Source organism: Nyctereutes procyonoides, unplaced genomic scaffold (genome assembly GCF_905146905.1).
Source record: "Nyctereutes procyonoides isolate TBG_1078 unplaced genomic scaffold, NYPRO_anot_genome, whole genome shotgun sequence".
NCBI lineage: Eukaryota > Metazoa > Chordata > Mammalia > Carnivora > Canidae > Nyctereutes > Nyctereutes procyonoides.
The window spans coordinates 20,332,129-20,353,884 of NW_026575139.1; the positions used below are offsets into that span (position 1 = coordinate 20,332,129).

Below are 21,756 nucleotides of genomic sequence, written 5' to 3' on the forward strand. Positions count from 1 at the left end.
TAAACATGCTTTGTGAATGTTACATGTTCCCAAGTAGAAAGAACACCATTTCTAAAATTATAGCAAGGTATGGCTAGAATTTTGGTGCATGTAAGAAATATTTGTAGATGAAACAGGAAAGGAAGGCAGGGGTAGGAATCTATAAAACCTTATACCTATGATTCTACTTGGAAGGTGAGGCTATAATTTATGTAACTGTGATTTTCTCTGCAATAAATATCTATTACTTATTTAGAAAGGAAAATCAGTGAAAGTATAAAACCCAGGAATCTGAGCATAAGGTATAGAAGCAGAGTGTGCTCATCTGAAGACAGATGAACACAAGATTTTGAATGAGGGGATGAAGGGATTCTCCTAAAGTGGGCACTGATCTGGGTAAACTTAGGGGTAGAGGAATTCAAAGCAACTCATGATTGATTAATTTTTCTCCTGAAAAAAAGTCACACTAGAAACCCAGTTATATAGATGTGAAGAAGAGTACTGAATTGGGAGGTTGGAAGGATAATGATCAAGTTAGAGATGAAAGGATTGCTGATCAAGGAAAGGAAAATATTCAAAGATGAGGCTGAAGGCATTATTCCAGTTGGGTAAAGGGTAGAAACCATTTGAAATTATCTAGAATGAGTACAATCAGAGGGAAAAGGGAGTTGAGGACAATAATGAGGGGAAATTTATAGACTAATGAGAACTTGCTGAAGTAGGAAAGCAAAATTTAAGTATGAGAATTGAGATATTAGAGTTTAAAGTTTCAGAGATTTAGCAGTTCAGTACAATGCAGGGTGAGGCCATCAAGCTCGGTTATTGCATAGAGGGGAGATCTGGTTTCTATCCTAGTTTAAGTCACTATCATATTTTACCTGAACTCTTGCAATAGTCACATAACAGATATCCAGGCCTTGTCTCTTTTTCTTTTACAATCTTTTTTAATGCGGCAGCCAGAGTGATCATTAAAGAGCATAAATCACATCGTGCCACTCTACTATTTAAGACATTTTAATAGTCTGTCAATGAACTTTAATAAAATAAAATAAAATCCTAACTCCTTCCCAAGGCCCAGTATTGTCAAGTCCCTGTCCACCTTTCAGACCTTACCTCATACCATATCTCTGTTACTCATCTTCTCTCAAACATGTTCTCCTAACATGTTTCAAAAAAGGGTCTTCACATAACCATTCCCTCTGTCATGAATATTTTTCCTCCAGAATTTACATGCCTGAGTCTTCTTGTCATTCATGTTTCAACTTAATTGTCTCTTCAGATAAATTGTCCCTAAAGTAGCTACCCACCCACCACTAACCCCCTATGACATTTCCACTTAACAGCATTTGTCAGTACATACTCTATTCTCTTGTTTATTTACTGGAAGTCTCCATTCCTGCACCCAAACTGTATATTCCATAAGAACTAGAGTAACAAATTACAATTGTTGCAACCTCAAAGTCTAGAAGACTGCTTGGTCCATGGCTGGACTCACCCTACCCTCTCCACCCATGTTATTAAATGGGTGATCCATGAAGGATGGTCTACTCTTTGTGTTTCTGAGACTTTTATTTTATAGTCATAGGTTTAATGTCTATGAAACTATAATTCAAGATAGAGACGATTAAGGAATTATACCAGTGAGCCCTGGTGAGAAAACAAAACCAAGAAAATAAAGGGCACAACAGTAGCCTGGGCACCTTAAACTTGATGATAAGCCATCATAGTCTTCCAGAAACCCCATGGAGCACTATTTGCAAAAGCTGTATTTTTGAGAGACATTTAAAACACAAACATTTTACACACTCAGAATTAAATTGCATTGCTTTCCTCTGATTTGCTAAAAAGATAAACTCTAAGGTAATAAAATAAAAGCCTTGACTTCTCTTTCTGATTCTTTTTCCTTAAGCTCTGAGGGTGATCTTACTACAAATTTAGTTTTAAACACAGACGATATATTGAATTTTGAGTCTGGGAAGGAAGTTTGAAAGAATCAACATATTGCTGACAGGCCAATACCATTTTTAACTTGGTTGGACCACATGGCTATTCTGTTATTGGTGGTGGTGGGGGGGACACCTTCATCGAAAAAGGTGAAAAAAATAAGTGTTCTTTTTGGAGTCAGCATGGGAGTCAAAGCCATGATTGCTTTTGAGGACTAGGACCCAGAGCTTTTCTAAGGAAGGGATTGGATAGCTGATAGGTGTCCTTTGCCATTTCAAATATTTTTTCAAAGCTGTAGTCCTGTTACCAACTAGTTGGTAAATTCTACACAAAGGAAATATACCATCTCCTCATACCAAGAAGAATCTTCTAAGAAAGTCTTGTCTTCTGAATGATCTAGGATAGCTTTTAAATGCAACACAGGAAACTGAATGCCCCATGCCATTTATTCTTAAATGGAAGGAAAGAATCTTCTGAGTGAAAACTAAAGCATGCTTAGTTTGGAAGCAAAGACTGTAAAAACTAGTATTCATCAAGGTTTGGGGAGAGGTGCATGTTATTATTACTAATAATCAGAACAATAATAAATGAATGTAATCCTAAAGCTTAAGGTATAATTGACAGTGTAGGCATGCAAGTCATAATTATCCAAGTCTCAGCTGTGCCTGGGCAGTGAGAGTAGGAAGAACTAGAGAAAAGAATTACAATTAAAAAGAAATTGACATATATGAATTGAATTGGGCACATTATCTCCAGCTTCTGGTTCAGAATTTGTATTATAAAATTAAATAGAGAGGCTAATTAGACTGCAGGAAGACTTCCACTGAATTCCACAGTTACCACCAGGGAAGAAGTAAAACCAAAGCAAGGAATGAGAAAATAGGAAGACAAATCAGAAATTTTAAAATAACGGATTTTTGTTTATTAGTGTCCTGCTGAGAAAATGAGTGAAAAACAGGATGGCTATAAAGTCCAGAAACCTAGGCACATATATATACTAAATGTTGTCTTACTATTACATGACCATTTGCTTGTCATCTGTGACCAGACATCTATGACAAATAGAGTGTCTGATCTGTTCAATGTGAATAATCAGTTATTAGCAAACATAGTTCAATATCCTATGTAAAATTGTGATAAACGGTATATTAATTTATTTCCAATATGGTCATGCCACTAAATCCATTTTTGGAGACTCCCATTCAACCAGTCCCACCACTCCATCATGGTAATGGGATGGTGCTTCATATTGTAGGAAATCTTTTGAGTGGCTTTCTGCTAGCCCTTCAAGTGTGGGCATTAACTGGGTCACTTAACATGGTCAAATTTGGAATTATTTCCAGACTTTAAAGCCAATAGACCAAAGATTGAGAAACATGATGGAGTATGATCCTTACAGCAGAGCCTTAGCATACTCTATTTCTTTTTCTTGGAATACTTTTCCCTGACATCCTCTTTGGCCTCCCCAAATTCTCATCCCAAATAGTACAGTTCCTACATTGCATCCTCATGAAAATCCTCCCAGGTCAGAACATAAGCTCAGGTCCATTTCTGTTTTCTTTGCATCCTGTCCTCCATCATATTTGTCATGATTGTGCTTAAATACTTATTTGTGAAATTGGCTTGTTTTATGCCTTCTTCTCATGTCACTCTATGAAGACAGGCAGCATACATCTGTCCTATTTACCCTTGCATCTCTGTCTAGATTCTTCTACACAGTACACAGTCACCATTAAATATTTGTTAAGCAATTAATCTTTCTTTTTTCAATTCCCTAACACCATCTTGAATTCAAATTAAATACTAGAAAGACTACAAAGACCCTCTTTGCAAATGCCACCTTTGCCTTATAAGTGAAAACTGGAATAGAAGTTTACCAGAATCTCCACTGTTCTTTAAGAGAAAAATCCTTCCACCCACCACCTGGGTCTCTCTCACTTCGGGGAGTTTTGAGGAAGGCTGGGAGATCTGGTGGAGGCCTTGTTCCATTGTCAAATCATTCCCTCAGTCTCATTTCTTGAGCTCTTGAGGACACAACACGATTTAACAGTGCCAGACATGACAAAGCCAACTCTGATATTTTCTAACATAATCGCCTTTCATTGTACATTGCAAAGGAAAATGTCTCTTGAATTTAAAAAGGATGCTGAGATAGGAAAAATGTTTACAACAGAAGAAAGAAGAAAGCTCTCTTACAAAAATGCCTAATGTGGTAAAAAGGAAAACAGAAGAATGCAGCCCACTGAAAATGAGGCTGGGGAGAGAGAGAGAAACACACTTTAAATTCCCATATCAGTGACATGATTGGCATTGTTTTATGTGATTTATATTTCCCTCTAATTATTATGTACATTGTTGATCACAACATAACAAAAATGAATTGTCTAGACATTAAACACAAACTCCCCAAATTAAAAAAAAAACACAAATCTAAAAAAAAAAAACAAATTAAATTAAATTAAAAAAATCGTGAGTCTCCCTGTTGGAGAGATTCCCTATTGAAGTCAAAGGAAAATTTTATAGGTGTTTTCTTTACAGCTGTATGGTACTTTCATCATGGCTTTGGAAGTGAATTTTGCTGTTTATCCTTTCTTCTTCACATATTTTGATCTATTTCAGAGCCTCCAGCAATCTTTGTTTTCTGGTTGGAAATGTTGATAGAAATGATTCCCTATAGAAATAGTCTTGGAAGCATCCTTACCATCTACACTCAAACTTCCCCTGAAACCTCCTATTTGTGATTTTCTCATTTTAGCCTTTAATCATCTCTCCTTCAATGAATGTGAACCTTTGGCTCATATTTAGAGTAATTACTTAATCAAATCCTGTTTCTAGTAGGATTTAAATGTTGTGGCCATAGGGCCATAGGACCACAACATTAATTCACTGATATATATTATATATAATATCATAATTTACTGATACATATTAATTCACTGATATATGTTATATATTATATATTATAATTCATTGATATATATGTCTGTATATATATATGTGTCTGTGTATATATATATATATATATATAGAGAGAGAGAGAGAGGAGTGAGAGAGAGAGAATGTGCGCACACTCTCTGTTCTTAGAACGCATTACTCCTCTTGAAGGGCAGAAAATATGTGGGGGCAATTCTACCTATTTTAAAAGGTATCACTTATTAACAATCACATGTAAAGTGAAATTAATAAATATATTACAGGGATAATACTGACGGAAGCAGAGAGCCAAGAGAACAGACTTATCAAACACTGTATGATGGAACTCAATGGCATGCAAACACGTTAACTGATGTTTCATAGCATAAAAATTCCAAAGCTATAATCTATTCTAATCCTTGCTCCTCTTCAAAAATACAAGCATCTGGTGTGTAGCAGAAGACTAAGCTATGCTCATTTCTGGGTGCAAAATGTTCAAAGAATTTATATACATTATTTAATTCATACTCTCTCTGAGGTGGCTAAGGAATGAATATTAGCATGAAAGTAGAAAACAAAAAAAAATACAGAAAAATACACAAAAATAGAGGTCCCTAAGGGAACACAAAAAATAATTCAGTTTTGTCTCAGTAGACAGAAGGAATTGGTAATATGATAATTCCTACCAGAATTTTGCACTGATAGTAAGTTTTAGTATATAATGATAGCAATAAATTACTATGTGTTATTAGTATGTTTCATAAATATATATTTCATATTTATTATTATACAAAATACTCAAGACTCCACTATACCATTTGTTACCCTCCAACTCCATGCTTTTCTGAAATTATAGTTGTTCATTGTGTGTGTTGTCAATCCTTAGCAATAGCTGACCTGAACAAATTATATCAAAATCAGGGTGCCAGTACAGGGCAGTGAAAGACAAGTAACAACAATGGTACAAGAGCACAGGCTTAGGGGGCAGCAGCATGTGGTTCTGGAGACCTTATCTGTAAGTGCTAGCTGGGGTTCTGTTGATAATGAGTTGAGATTCAGAGAGACAGAAAAAAACAAAAACAAAAAGAAAAAAAAAACAGGTGCATTCTAGGAATCCGACATCAAACTGTTATCTCAACAACTGCAACACTGGATGCCTGAAGACATTGGACAATTGCTTTCAAATTTATTTGTGAAGATGATTTCCAACTACAAGTTCCTCCCAGGGAAACTATTAAGGAGAGGTGAGGATGGAAAAAGACATTCCCCAGACAGACAAAATCTCAGTGGTTGTACTTTTCACCTACCCTTTCTCAGAAGCTACCGGAAGATGCACAGCTTCAGAATGAGCAAGTAAACTAAGAAAGACAAAACCTGTGATTTAACATAAAAGCAAAGCCCAGGGATTTCCTAGAATGAGAAGTAAGGAAGATCTGAGATGGCAGCTAGAGGCTCGAGTCATATCAGACTGAAGACAGACAGAAGACTATCAGGGAGACTGCCAAGAAAAAAAGTACTAATGATAGGCTGCCTGTGGCATTTGTTTGTTTGTTGTTGTTTTATTGAAGAATAATTGACATACAATATTGTATTAGCTTCCAGTGCACAACATAGTGATATAACTTTGAGGTATATTACAAAATGATCAACACAATAAATGTAGTTACCATTTGTCACTATACAAAGTTGTTACAACATTACTGACTGTATTCCCTATGCTACATTCCCTGTGTCTTATTTATTTTATTACTGGAAGTTTGTGCCTCTTAATCCCCTTCATCTATTTTGTCCAACCTCCCACCCCTCCCCTCAGGCAACCATTAGTTTTTATATCTATGAGTTTGTTTCTGTTTTATCATTCTTTAGTCTTGTTTTTAGATTCTACATATAAGTAAAGTGATACAGCATGTGTCTTTCTCTGACCTATTTCATTTTCCTTAATACCTTCTAGCTCCATCCACACTGTTGGAAATGTTAAGATTTTATTTTTTTATGGCTAAGTAATACTCCATTGCATATATGTATATAAAGAGATAGGTGTGTGTGTACACACACACCATTTTCTTTATCCATTCATCTATCAGTGAACACTTAGGTTGCCTCTGTATCTTGGGGACTGTAAATAACATTGTAATGAACATAAAAGTGCATTTGTCTTTTCCAATTAGTGTTTTTGTTTTCTTGGCATAAAAACCTAGAAGTGGAAATGCTAGACCACTTTTTTTATACGACATCCAAAACTAAGCTCAATGAATTAAAGACTTAAATATAAGACCTGAACCCATAAAACTAGAAGAAGAGAGTCAGTAAGCTCTTTGACATGGATTGTAGTGGTATTTTTGGATCTGCCTCCTTGGGCAAGTTCAATAAAAGCAAAAAAAAAAAAAAAAAAAACAAGTGGGATTATATCACACTAAAAGACTTTTGCATGAAAAAGGAAAACATCAACAAAATGAAAAGGTAATCTACTGAATGGGAGAAAATGATATATGCAATAAGTTCTTAATATCAAAGATATATAAAGAACTCATAACATTCAATATATAACAATCTAATAAACAATCTCATTAAAAAATAGGCAGAGGATCCAAGCAGATATTTTTCAAAAGAAGATATACGGGTGGCCAACAGGCACATGAAAAGATGTTCGACATCACTAACAATTAGGGAAATGCAAATCAAAACTGCAATGAGGTATCACTTCACACTTGTCAGAATGGCTAGAATCAACAAGAAAATAAATACTGTGTGTTGGAGATGCGGAGAAAAGGGAACTCCTGCGCACTGTTGTCAGGAATGTAAATTAGTGCAGCCACTCTGGAAAACAGTATGGAGGTTCCTCAAAAAGTTAAAAATAGAATTATCATATGAGCCAGCAATTCCACTGCTAGCTATTTATCTGAAGAAAATGAAAACACTCTCTGTGTGTTTATGTTGAAAGAAGTTTCTAGGCTCTGTTGGCTGTAACACTGATAGGTGGATAAAAAAGTAAACTAATGAGAAAATAAGGGTATCTGTTAACAAAGAGAGAGAAGAAAGAAAATTTCAGGAGCAGACGTTTATTCCATTTTTTCACTCTTGTACCCTCAGTTCTCAGAATAGTGCCTGGCACATTCTAAGCATCCAGGGAATATTTGTGGAATAAATGAGTGCATGTATGATTTTACATTTTTCTCAATAAATGAAAGTCATAAAAATGTAAACTCAGACCAGTGATTCAATCAAAATGTGACAGAATTTTATTGGGAAATTGAAGGTGAGGAAGTGTGTGTGAGTTGGAAAACAGAAAAGGTGAGAAAATGCGATCCTTTTTTTCCAGAGTCAGAAGATATTAGTTAATATATAACTAAAAAAGTCAAGAAATATAAGCATATTATTAGAAATACAGAGGGAAATGTCCAGAAAAGCATCTAAGAGGGTTGCCTGTGTGGAATATGACTACAAGGCACAGGAGATGGAGAAAGAGACTTCTGTGCTTTTGCTGTTATTTGCTTATTTTCTTTTAGGTCTCTAGATACTGCCTTCTTTTACCTCTATTGTAATATAGTTTATGTACAATATTATATTAGTTTCAGGTATACAACATAGTATTGCAACATTTATATACATTACAAAGTGATCACCATTGTAAATCGAGCTACCATCTATTTGGAAACTTGGATTCCTCAGGAGACAGACTCTCCGGGAGTCAGTTTTGTGTTTGGGTCGTTTGGGGAAGAATGCTGTCAGACTCTAGTAAGAGGGAGGAGGTGAACTTCAATGCAGTTGCATCAAAGACTTCTTTGTCTCCCTCACCTCAACACTCACATAGTGCATTCTAGCTAAGAGGCCCTTGCCAGCTGTGCAGACTTGAGACAAGCCACTGAGTCTTTATATATCCCCCTAGCCTCATCTACTACTCGCTGGATATGGGCACATCCACTAAAAGGAGCTTCACTTTGGGCAAGGTGGCTTCTTTAATCAAGGGCAGCTCCAGTGAAGGACTCAGATGATAGCCATTAGTTGACACCCCTAGCAGATCAAGTAATGATGCATCTGTTCCAATATAATGGCACCTCTGCACTAAAGTAATGGAAATCTGGGTGCTGTGTAAGGTTTTGAGCTACATAGATAAAATTAAATTAAACCACCAAATTGATACATGCTTATTGGTTAAATTTTAAAAGGTGGGAAAGTAATTTGCCCCTGGACATACAGCTTTTAATAATGCAACCAGAACGTGGAACCAGGTTGGCCCATCTCTAAAGCTCAATCAGTCGTGTTGGCTGAGTAACTGGAAAATCTCTGAGATTCTTCCACTATCAACATTCCACGAAACTAAAATCTCAAGCCAATAAACAAAATATTTGCAATAAATATTGTACACTTCGTCCTTGAGATGAAAATATGTTTCAAACACAATCATTTTATGGGAATGTGGTTTACTATTGCCATCTTTGTTAGCAAAAAAAGAGACACTGTTTAAATTTGACACTTGTCTTTTCTGAGTAGAAATTAAAGACCTTATTCTTGAAGCTGACCTGTATAAATATAGGTGTTATAGCAGATCAGTGTGCTAAAGTTTCTGTAGAAAACTGACTTAAAACATGAGCTCAGATTCAGAAAATATTTAAGAGCCCTACTAGACTGTATGTTAAGACAGAGATATATTCATTCTTTGTTTCCCCAAGGCCTGGACTCTTCAGGTGCCCAATGTTTGTGTAATAGAATACATGCTTCACGGGGAAAGAGGGTTTTTGTCTGTTTTGCATTTCTATGGTCCAAGTGCCTAGAATATATACCTAGCCCATAGTAGGTACTTAATTTTACTCAAACATTTGTTAATTGAATATAAAATCTGACTATAATTGAAATTATGTGTGGCACTGCAGCTATAAATTCCATATCCTCATAAACCCAACTCCAGAAATACAGCATTTTCTAAATCAGATTATAGTACTTTCTGTCTAGGTTAATGAATTTGCCACTTTATCAGTAGACACATGTGTTCTGATAATGCTTTTAATATGGTCCCGTCTTTCAAAAAAAACTACTGTTGTGTAGTCCTCCTAAATAACAGAACCAGAAATTACTTAGCAATCACCTTTTCTTTGAATGAGAAATGGGAGAGAATCAGACACTGTGGCTTACACAATACCTCCATAGAGAGCATTATTTTTTTTAAAGTAATCCTTTCAAAAACTTGAAATCAGCCAGAATATGGAGGCAATTATATTATGGGAGTTACAGAGCAATGAAATTATTCTGTCCAGTCTTTTGCATAAGTGGTCAGGAATAACATTTGCATACGTTATATCATATTGATTCTTGTAGACAGAGACTCAATAAAGACAAAAGAACACATGCAAAAATAAATGCCTGGGGGAAAAATACAGAAGACACAGATGGAATCATCTATTACGTTTGGCTTTAAAATAAAACAAAAAAAAATAATAATAAAATAAACAAACCCAGAAATAAATGGTAACAACAAAACCCCATCCAGGTCAGTCCTCTTTAGTATAAAGTATTTCTACCTTGTCCTTGCTCATTTCTCCCCCATGAAATCTGCTTTCAAATGTCATCCCCTCCCTCTTGCCAAGCAGAATAGATAGGGCAGTAAGGAGCTAATAATGATAATAATAATAATGAGAAATGGCCTCATAGATATATTTCATGTTTCCTTCTTTCTCCTTGTCTTTCTTGGGAGGAATAGCTTCCCAGCCAGTGGGGCATTAATCATCAGAACAGCAGCTCTGAGATAAAGCCTGGGTGAAATTTCATTGTGCATTATAGTGTGAGTTGTAGGTGCATGAATATGTGTCTCTCTCAGTATCTGGAAGGAGAAAGTGGAGAGACAGAGGAGAAAAATCTGTCATTTTATATATTTATTCCACTCAAGATGGTCAGGACTGGTTCCCCATTGTTACTGCAGATTAAAATCATTCATGTCCTTCTACTTTCATCAGAGGTCACCTCTCAGAAAGGGGGATAAATATTATGACAAGTTAAATTCTACCTACTTTTTTTTTCCATCTGCCTCGGGGGCATGTAGCAGAGTAAGGGACAGGAGGATGGGGCAGTAGAACCAGGACTATCTGATGGGATACAATTTCCTTTGTTAATCCTCAACTGGGTATCCATTCTCTCACTTATATAATGCTTTGGGTTAGAAGTTCCTGTTTTGAAGATCCCTGAATGAAGTTTGGGGAGACTGTTTGGGGAAGGTAGATATACTGATGTTACAACTGCTCAGCAAGGTGCTGGAAGTATCTACTAGCTCTCTGCTCCCCAAAGTGAAGTCCAGATACTACAACAGGACATCATCTGGGAGCTACCTAGAAATATGTCACCTTAGGCCCCAGCCTAGAATGGAATCAGAATCTGTGCTTTAAGAAGGTCACTCAGGTGATTTGTGAACACATAACAAATACAGTTCATGAAGCACTATTCTAGCTAACACACACAAACACATGAGCATCTTCTCTCTCCCTCCCTTTCTTCACACACACACACACACACACACACACACGGGATGAGAGAAGAGGCTGCATTATGTACACAAGTCAATCAAATTTCTATCAAGCAATTCTCTCAGTGACTGCTAGCCACCACAGATATGGTATGCATTTACTTCCCCAGCCACCTCATCCCTGCATGATGAGAAAACCAAGAAGAAGCTTACATTCTCCATTTAGCTAACAGAACTAGCTCTCTAGACAACCCAAGGCATTAATTAGAAGGTTTCAAAAGGCAGGGCTGTCATAACAGCTTCAGTGTGTTTCTAATTTTTACAATCATTCAAACATGCACCAGAGAGGTATGAAAGCACATCCCACCCCTCCTACCACCTTGTCAAAGACAGAATGGAAATATCCATCTTGAAGCCTGGCTAGCAATGATTTCTACTTGAAGTCATTTCCTTGCCATATATATAAATAGAAACAAAGGGATGTATTTTAAGGAAAAAAATAGAATCAATTCTTGAATCTCAGTTTAAACTAAAATCATTGATTCTTTTTAACAACTCAAGAGACATTAAGTAGTTTATCTTCTACACAGGGGTTGTCATTGTGGAACCCCTTCTGAAAACTTTCAGCAAAGATGGTAGATATGAAATGCATCATTATTTGTATTGTAATTTTAATCATATCAAATACATTCTATTAATTTCTCTCAACCTTAGTCATCCAATCCATGAAATGGGCAGATAGTTCTTTAGTTCTTACAGCAATGTTATTACAGAGTATTTCTGCTTGTTCATCTCCTCTGCTCAACTTTCCTTGTCCTTCCTCCAGTTCCTTTATCCACCCATCAACTGTATGTGCAATGCACCAGATTAGACATGGCTGAAGACATTTAAAAAAAAATGTGAATCTACCCTTACACTTGTTAGACAAGGAGAGAGTGGAAACCTAAGGGTGCTAGTTGCCATGTACGAGGCCAAATGGTTCATTAGTAACAAAAGAAAAAAAATAAAATGTAGATGCTAAGGAGACCTGTGTTAGAATCTCAATTAAAACAATATCATCAACTTTTTATTAAGTTGCACCAATTTAAGCCCTTGATATATGTTATCCCCACCATGAAGTTGGTGTTATAATCTCTGCATATCAAATGATGAAACTATGCTGTGTAAAGCAATACAGTCAAAATCCCACATCTGGTAAATGAAGTCTTGGTTTTGACCACTCCTTTATCCATGAATGAAGTCTCCTAATGCCTGCTTTAATGCACTCTTTCCTTCTTACCACACTCTGCTTCCTTACAGCTGTCTTTGCCGAATAATATTGGCCCCTTTCTCTGCATCTTCTCTTTACAGATAAGCATTCATTCATTTAACACATTTTTTCTTTTCTTCAACCAACATTACTAAGGCACCATGCCAGGCACTCAAAGTCAAACTGCATAGAAACTGTTCTTGCTCTCAATGTAGTGGTTTTTCATAATATCTTCCATCAATGTTCTTTCAAGAGATTATGAAGACAGGTAACTATGGAGCCAGCTGAATCATAGGGTCATGACCAGGAATAAATGGGCTCATATAACATACTGAGCCATGAGACCAAAAAATAAAAAAAAATAAAAAAAAAAAAAAGAGGTAGCAAAGGAGATAGATTCCCACCAACTTATCCATACACATATGACCAGGTAAATGAGCCTCAAGTTAATTTTCTATCCAATGAATAGAAGCAGCGGGTCATTAAAAATAATCTTTATTTGACTATATTTAAGGATAGAATTTAGGAGAATTAAGAAATAAGTAATTTGGAAAAGGAATAAGGAGAAGAAATTGGAGAGGGAAAATGGGTTACACTTGCAAAAGTGTTCTTAAAACTCAAAGCGCTAGAGGCAGCCTTTGTTTTTATGATGACAAATAAGTACTAAAGAGAATTTAAGACCAGAAGTAAATAAGAACAGTCTTGCCCACCAGACACAAAGGGACGTCTCTGGGACTCTCTATTATTTTGTATTCATTCATTCATTCATTCATTTATAGAAAGAGAATCTTAAGCAGGTTTCAAGCTCAGCATGGAGCTCAACAAGGGGCTCAATCTCACAAACCTGAGTTCATGATCTGAGCTGAAATCAAGAGTTGGACGCTTAACTGACTGAACCACCCAGATGCCCCTGGGACTCCATTCTTAAGGCAAAACAGAGCAGCAGAACTACTATTAATGACCATCGCCACCAGTGAACCTCATCAAAGGGGGGCCTGTGGGGGACAAGGTGCTTGGCAGTGAGATCCAGCCTGTAAATATTAAGAGGTATGTGTACTCCCTGAAAAGGTGCCTTTAGATTTGTATGTTTTGACCAATACTCAGGGTTTACTCTGTACTGTGGAGCTCTGTTAGTGCCTGAGACAAAGATCCTGCCACCCGGGAACTCACATACCACTAAGCAGAAGTAATAAACAAATAATTATGCAATATAATGTAAGGTACACAGAACTGCTATGGCAGACAACAAAGCAGGGAGTGGTAGAGAGTGTTATTTTATAGAGGATGGGCAAGGAGGGCTTTTCTGTTAAGGTGCCATATGGGCAGAAATTTGGATGATGTGAAGGAGTGAGTCTTGCAAATGGCTAGGAAGAGCAGTTTCAGGTTAAAAAAAAAAAAGGCCAGTGAAAAGACACAGATGTGCTTGGTATGTTTAAGCAGACTTAGCAATAATGAGGTACTCATCCAAGGTGTCATATTTAAGGCGTGCTCCCAAAACCATTTATTCAAGATACATAATATCTTATTAGAATATTTCAAGGTCAATATCCATGCAAAAAAAAATCAGTGATAAGGAAAATAACATTTTAAATACAGACAAGATCCAACTCTGCAACTGCACAACCTTTACTTGCCTTTCCTTTATCTGGGCCCTGTGTTCAAGGAATATCAAGAAGACCTGTGTACCTGGGGCAGTGTGGCAGGAAATATGGAGAGAGAGAGCAAGGAGGTGATGCATATATCACACAGTAAGGATTCTGACCTGGCCAAGTAATAGGTCAGGTGATTGGTAAAACCACCTGGAGCTTGAGAATTTGCAGACCTCCACAGTGAGTAGCCAAGAGCTGAACCTCACTTCTCTCCCAGCTGTTCAGATGGCTCAAAATAAGTTCCAGCACTCTGGATAACTTTCATTTATAGGAAATTCATTTATAGGATTTCATTTCATTTCATTTATAGGATTTATAGGATAATCAGCAGTTCTGATGGACATTCTATCCTATAAATATTACAATGTAATTAGAAGGGCATCTCAACACTTGTAGCAATGTGCAGACTTCATCTTTATTTGCAGATGAGGACCTCCTCAGGGGACCCTTTAAGGGACTAATCTCAGTTTGGGGGAAGTGCTGATCCCATCCACTAAAATTAAAGTATTAAGGAGGAGACCAAAAGAAGTGACACTATGTTCTCTTCCCTAGACTATTTGTACTACCAACACAGGGGTATTTAAAAGGTAGGTAAACCCATCAAGCTTGCTTTCTCTCTCTCTCTCTTTTCCATGAAAACGATACAATTCCTGAGAGAAAATGTCACTGGAGTCTTACTAGCTAACAAAAAAAATTAGAGTCCAATTTTCTTCCCTCCAAATTATTCTCTGAGAGGGAAAAAGAAAGTACCTGTATGAGGGTAAGGAAGGAGGAGACAGAAGATGTTTCTTGGCTGGCAGCTAAAGTCTAATTAGACTGACAAATCTTCAGTGCCTTCTCCTGTTATAAGGTTTGGCAGGAAAGGAACGAGCCCTGGAGCTGCACATTATGTAAGGCTGTTAATCAATATTAGTTGAGCCCTGATCCTAAAAATAAACTTCCCCTGGAGGTTCTGTTGTCTAGTGGTAAAAGTGAGGGCTTTTTTTTTTTTTTTTTCCTCACTGTGTGGACTCCTTGTCTCACTTCTATCAAGCTGGTGGCAGCAATGAAAAGGTGGAGGGGCCCAGAGGGGATGATTCCTTGGGTAAGTACAACCATTCCTGATACAACATGATCTACCTCCTGTTCAAACATGGCATTTTGGATGAGGTAGATAGATTTATCTTATATTCCAATCCAAGACAGTTTGATTATTCAAAGAACTTTGAGAAAATTTGGTGTTCTATCCAGTCTCAAAATGCCATTGGTAACAACAGACTGTAAATGTGTGGGTTACGTGTTCTGTTAAACCATATGAAATTCCTGATATTTGAGCATTTCAGTCTATAAAAATGGCAATTTCATACACTTTACCTTAATAGAACGTTTTGTATGTAATAACCATTCAGCAAAGCCAAATCTCACTTCAGAAAATGAGAGAGTTTCCCACAAAAATGTCTTCTAATTGATGAGTTTAGGGCTCTGGTTCAATCTGGGGCCCTCAGAGGAATCCTGGGTGATTATGGGGTTGTGTGGGTGTAGACAAAATTGTTCTTCCTGTGCTTGGGAGAATTAAAAAAGGAAATTTTGTTTAAAATGGAACAGGGAGACCATGCCCCACCACTCTTGCAGAGCCAGCAGAAAAAGAAGGACCTTGTAAGTTGATACTACTATAGATGACTTTATCAGCAGGAAGAAGAAAGATTTTCTCCTTCACTTGGAATAGTCTAGTCAATGAGAGACTGCCACAACTCAGCCAATGAAAAGCCACTGCACTTTCAACTTCCAGTTTACTCCAATACATTAACTTTTCATAACACCCTTCTCAACTACCTCCTTTCCTCTATAAAACAGCTATCCTCTCCTTTGTACTCCAGACTTGCCTATGGTTTCGCTGTAGCTTGCTCTCAAATTGTAATTCTCTATCAGTTGCAAATTAACCCATTTTTGCTGGTAAAATAACTGAGTTTTATTTTTAAGGTTAATATGCTTATCCAGTCATACAGAAGTCTAAAGTTTTTGAGGATCTGTGAGTTCTGGGAGAGCCTCTTGGTTTGAAGTCGTTTCGTAGTATCTAGGATTTAGTGAAAACTTATAGGGTAGGTCATGGCCTAGTATCTTTTTATGCATGTTGTATCTATTACTCACAACCATGGAAAAGTACTTCATTTTACAGATAATGAAACTGGTGCTTAGAGAGGCTAATTGACCTCCAAGAGATATACAGCTAAGTAACTGGAAGAACCTGGAATCCAGCCCAGGAATTCTGACTCTAGAGTGCACCCCCTTTCCCTCCACCATACTAGAACTCTACCTGGAAAATGCTGTATGAAGGATCAAGTTTTTAATCAGTGTTTTTCTTTGTTTTGTTTTGTAATCATCAATATCAAGGCTGAAGTGAGTTTTTTTACTAGCTCTGGTCTAAAACTGAGAGCAGACCAGAAGGAGGAATTTCCATATAGGTACAGTTACAAAGCCTGAAAAAGTGGCTCGCCCCTGGAATTTTTGAAAGTGGTTCACGCTCAACTGCCAAATTTATGAGTTTGAGGTAAGAATGAAATCTCAGAACTCTCAAGTCGTTCATTTCTACTGTTTGTCATGATAGTTCCAATCTGATTGAGCATTGTGATTTTCTGGTACCAGGCAGCACTGGTCAATGTCAGGGTGACTTCACCAATGCCCAGCACAGAAAAAGTGGGTCATGATCAGTATCCTAATAGCTTATAAAGGATTTCAAATGGTGATTTGCACAGAACACATAGAGTTCTTTCTTTACTGATAACGATTCAGTCTGGAGGCTGAAGTTAAGAAAATACACATTATTTTTGGAACTATTTCTCTTTTGGCCCTTTCCTGCCTCAAAGGGACATTTTGGTCCAGGGGACTACAAGTTAACAAAGACTTTTATTTCTCGCTTTTGCCTTCTCTCCTGAATAGGGACCAAGGAATTTGAACATAGACTGAGTTGAACTTTTCCATTTTAGAAGCTGACCCATCAGTGTCATGATAGTAACCCCGACACTGAGGTCAGTTGTAATAGAAGTGCCTGCTTAATTTCTGGGGCAATCCCTGGAAGTAAGATGTTCAGAGAACCTAATGCAGTTCTCCTCATTAGTCCTCTCCAAATTAGGGGAGTCTTGGGCCAAGGTTCACAGAATCTGGATCTCTTGCCTTTCACAGATCTCTTCTATGCATTCTTTGTTCTCGTTGGACTTGGCTATCTCTCAGGAATTATCATCCCTGAGTTTGACAACTTAGCTTCTGACATTTAGCTAACCTGAGATTTGTTTCTCTTTACCATGTATCCAATTATACTCATTCTACAAGGCCCAGTTCCATTCCCACATCATTTATGAGATCCAGCCAAATCATTCCATACAACTCCCTCATTCTCCTCCATGCCAGCACCATTTGTAGGTCACTACCTCATATTGCTTGCTAATATCAAGCTCCATCATGGCAAAGATCCTGGATTTTTTCTCTTTGTAACCTTAAAAACATGTGGATAGATATATTTCATAAAGAACATAGTCTCTGAGGCCCACAAAACTCCAGGTTGGTTTAAAATGAAAGAAAAAAAATAAAGATGGGAAGTGAGCTATCAGAGAATTTCATTCCTGAGAACTTAGGAACTTTTCATTTGCAGGACTGATTCCAGCCTCCAAATTCTACCCTGACTCTCCTTCAAATCTCTATCCCCCCAAAAGCTCTGAGCCCCCAATCTGAACTACAGATACTATTAGTAGAAGCAGCCCTATTTTCTGAGGTAGATCCTTGCTTGAGAGGATACTGACTTTCATAACAAATGTTGGGGATAGAATAAAATAATAAGGTTAAAGCATATTTAATCTTACTTTACAAGACGTACCTGTTTTAAGCGTTTTACACATATTAACTCAGTTAACCTCACAACAATCCCACAATATAAGCTGTACCCTACTAGTATCCTTCCCTCTCTCTAATTATACAAAGTGGTAGATTTAGGTTAGTTATAAATTCTTGCTATCCTCCCATCAAGAAGTGGGGTTTATATTTCCTTTCCCTGTAACTTAGAAACCTGGAAAAACTTTCTCTAGGACCCTTGAACCTCCATGAACTAAAAACTACATAGAGATCAATGCATCCAGCTGAGTCCAGTGTTTCTAGTTAACCCACCAAGACACAAGTGTGTGAGTGAAGCCAGATTCTCCAGACCAGAGCAGCCACTGAGCAACCTCTGTCAACTCCATGTTGGGCAGAAGAATTGCCTTGCTGAACCCTGCCCAAATTTCTGAGCCACAAAATTGTGAGATCCAATGATACAGTTGCTATTTTAAGCCACTAAACTATGGGAAAATCCATTCCATAACAACAGTTAGCCACAACATATGACTCAGAGTCACTTAACTAATATGAAGAAGATCTACATTTTAAACCCGGGCAGCCTGACTCCAAATACATGCATTTAATCACTGCTATGGCCTTACCACTGAAGAAAAATTAAAATTGTCCAAAACACACTGATCATTCTAGAGGGAAAAATGTAAGCCATGCCACTTCTGGTTGTTAAATGATGATAAGGTATGTAATAAAGCCTATTTTGTTTTCCAATTTACTCAATAAATATTCAGTGAGCACCTACTCTTACTTGAATACCATCACTCACTCACCTGCTTTCTCAATGTACTTACCTGCCTTCTCAATGCATCCCCCTGCTTTCTCAATCTTAACTTTTTTTTTTTTTAATATTCCAGGGAGGACCTAAACACACTCCTCTTCCTCCTGCTCTTCCTCCTCCTCCTCCTCTCCTTCTTTTGTTAAAGATTTACTTATTTATTTTAGAGAGACAGTGTGCAGGAGTGGAGGGAGGGGTAGAGGGAAAGAGAGGGGAATCAGACTCCCTGCTAAGTGGGGAGCCTGAGGCAGGGCTTGCTCTCAGGACCCTGAGATCATGATGTGAACTGAAACAGAGAGTCAGATGCTTAAATGACTGAGCCACCCAGGCACCCTTAGACACATTCTTTTTAATATAGGGTAAAGACCTGATATTTGGGTACCATAGCTATAATTTAACACAGTCCATGTGATACACAAGCAGTTCTGTAACAAACTAGAGTCTCAGAAAGATCAAAGTAGTGGTTATTTTCAGGAGGCTAGAGCATGTCAACTCAAAAACTGTTTATGTTCACACACAGGTAAGAGCAACACTGAAAGTGCTTGGCAGTTTTCCTTTGATCTGAAATCAACACAAACCAAAGTCAATCAGAAGTGAATTGCTCAAATGATGTTTTCTTAGCTTATGCTTAAAGAAGGAACCAGTAGATTGTTGTATAACCAGAGGGTTTTACACCAAGTTTTTAATGCTAATTTTATTTCTATTGGAAGAGTCTTCTGGTCTATCAAGGCAATCAAAGCAAAGGAAGACAGAACAGAGTATCATCTGGAAAAGGTTGTAAGATTTCACACATAATTGGCCTGGCGAACATGAAATCCAGTCCTCCTCACTTCTTTTTTCCCACAGATCAAATTTTCATGAGCCCGGTTCACTCAAGAAAATTAGCTGGGTCACACAAGGATACATAAGAACTTGTGAGACTGACCTTCCTCATCCAAAGTCTTCAGAGTCTGGGAATTGTTCTAAATCTAAGGTCCCCAGTTCTTTTTTTTTTTTATTTTTTTTTTAATTTTTTTTTTATTTTATTTATGATAGTCACACAGAGAGAGAGAGAGAGAGGCAGAGACACAGGCAGAGGGAGAAGCAGGCTCCATGCACCGGGAGCCCGACATGGGATTCGATCCCGGGTCTCCAGGATCGCGTCCTGGGCCAAAGGCAGGCGCCAAACCGCTGCGCCACCCAGGGATCCCTAAGGTCCCCAGTTCTAACACAGGCTTGGTATAATTTGTACTTGAGGTCAGAAAAAGTTTGGAGACAAGGCAGGCTACTGAGTTTTTATGGAGCCCAGGACAAAGTTTTTTATTTATTTATTTATTTTTATTTTATTTTTTTTTAGATTCAAGTTTTTATTTAGGTTCCAGTTAGTTAATATACAATGTAATATTAGTTTCAGGACTAGAATTTAGTGACTCATCACTTACACGTAACACTCTGTGATCATCACAGTAAGTATTAGGGCAAAGTTCTTATGGCTAGTTGGCAAGAACAAAAAAGTCCAAAATTCTTGGCATAAAGTTATTTCTTCTAGCTAATCTTTACAAAGAATTTGGAGCTTTTTGATCCCTCATCCCACTCTAGTACAATTCTACTAGCCTGTTGTCTTTTCTCTAAGAATTTGCATTTACACGTCCTTAACAACAAGAATGTCAACAGATATATAACTCATCTTTATGGCCATGGTAGAAGGAAAAGGAAAGATATGTAGATGAAATCTAATTATCACTGGATGCAAACGAAAAGAAACTCTAACAGGAAGTAGTTAGAAGGGTATGCTCCAGCTGTCCACATCTTCCAAAATGACAATAGATTTTATGATGTTCAGAGTCATAATCACTTGCAAGATTTTGTACCTGTACCCTACTCTTATCTGCAAGTTTAGCTTTTTTAGCTTTTGGAAAGACTCACCCACTCTTCTCCTATTTGTGTATTTGTTGCAGGAGGAAAAGCCAAAACCTATAATTGCCATGGTTTAGTCCCTGAATCCCTATGTAACATTAAATCCTTCTGAGGTCAGTAAAAATTTGGCCTTGAAAAAGACTACAGGACCAGCCACTCCTATGAAGAAAAAGCCATTTGTTCCTCTGCTTCCCACAGAGTTAGTGGAATGTATTACGACAGAAACAAAACAAGTCTGCCAGGACCTGTGCAGACAGAACTATCCGTTCACCAACCATAAACAGATCTGCTCTTGAGCTATAGAGAGTCATAATAGAAATATATATTGCCTTTTATCTTCTTTTCAGTGAGTAGAGTGAAGTGTCAGGAGTTATTGCTTTAATATCAGTAGAGAAGACGCCATTTCTTTTTTGAGCATGTGCGTAGGTATACATGTAACAGCACACACAACTATAAGACTGCTATGCTAACTCGATTCTTAGTAGCCATTCTAAAATACATAAAATTGGCCTGATAACATCATCAGTGCATACAGCCTTGAATTGTTCCCATGAAACCATGTAAAGAGCTGCCTGGGTATTTCTACCCAAAGAAAAGGGAAAAGGAAGACAACACTTTTACCTCTACTTAACTCGCATAAACTTAATTCAGAAGAATGAGAACATATATGGGGTTTAATTGATTATTGACTTTATGTTTACAGTGCCCACTGAAATCAATGAGAGGGTGATGTCAAAGACTCAATTGAGCTCCTGGATAATGTCTTAAAACTAAGAAACAGAAAGGACAAGTACTGATCTACTGAATCTTCTATAAACACTAACTAGGCTCAGGGTAATTTCCCCCACAAGCAATTGGAATGTCTTATTTTATGCCACGGCATTTAAGGCTAATAACTCGATTAACCTCCTATCCCCTACTAACTAGATTTATGAAATGCCAAGGGAGCCAGCAAAGCATTAAGCTTTAGCTTGGGTATAATTACTTTTAAGTGAAAAAACAAAACCATTACCACAAAACTAAAGACTTCCTACATAGCTAA

The 21,756-nt window shown here is 37.3% G+C and overlaps 1 protein-coding gene across 4 annotated transcripts in view; it reads right to left on the reverse strand.

Moving 5' to 3' along the window:
* NRXN3 (neurexin 3) overlaps window positions 1-21,756 on the reverse strand; it is a 1,478,719-nt gene that overhangs the window by 122,884 nt on the left and 1,334,079 nt on the right. The gene's annotated exons all lie outside the window — the stretch shown is intronic.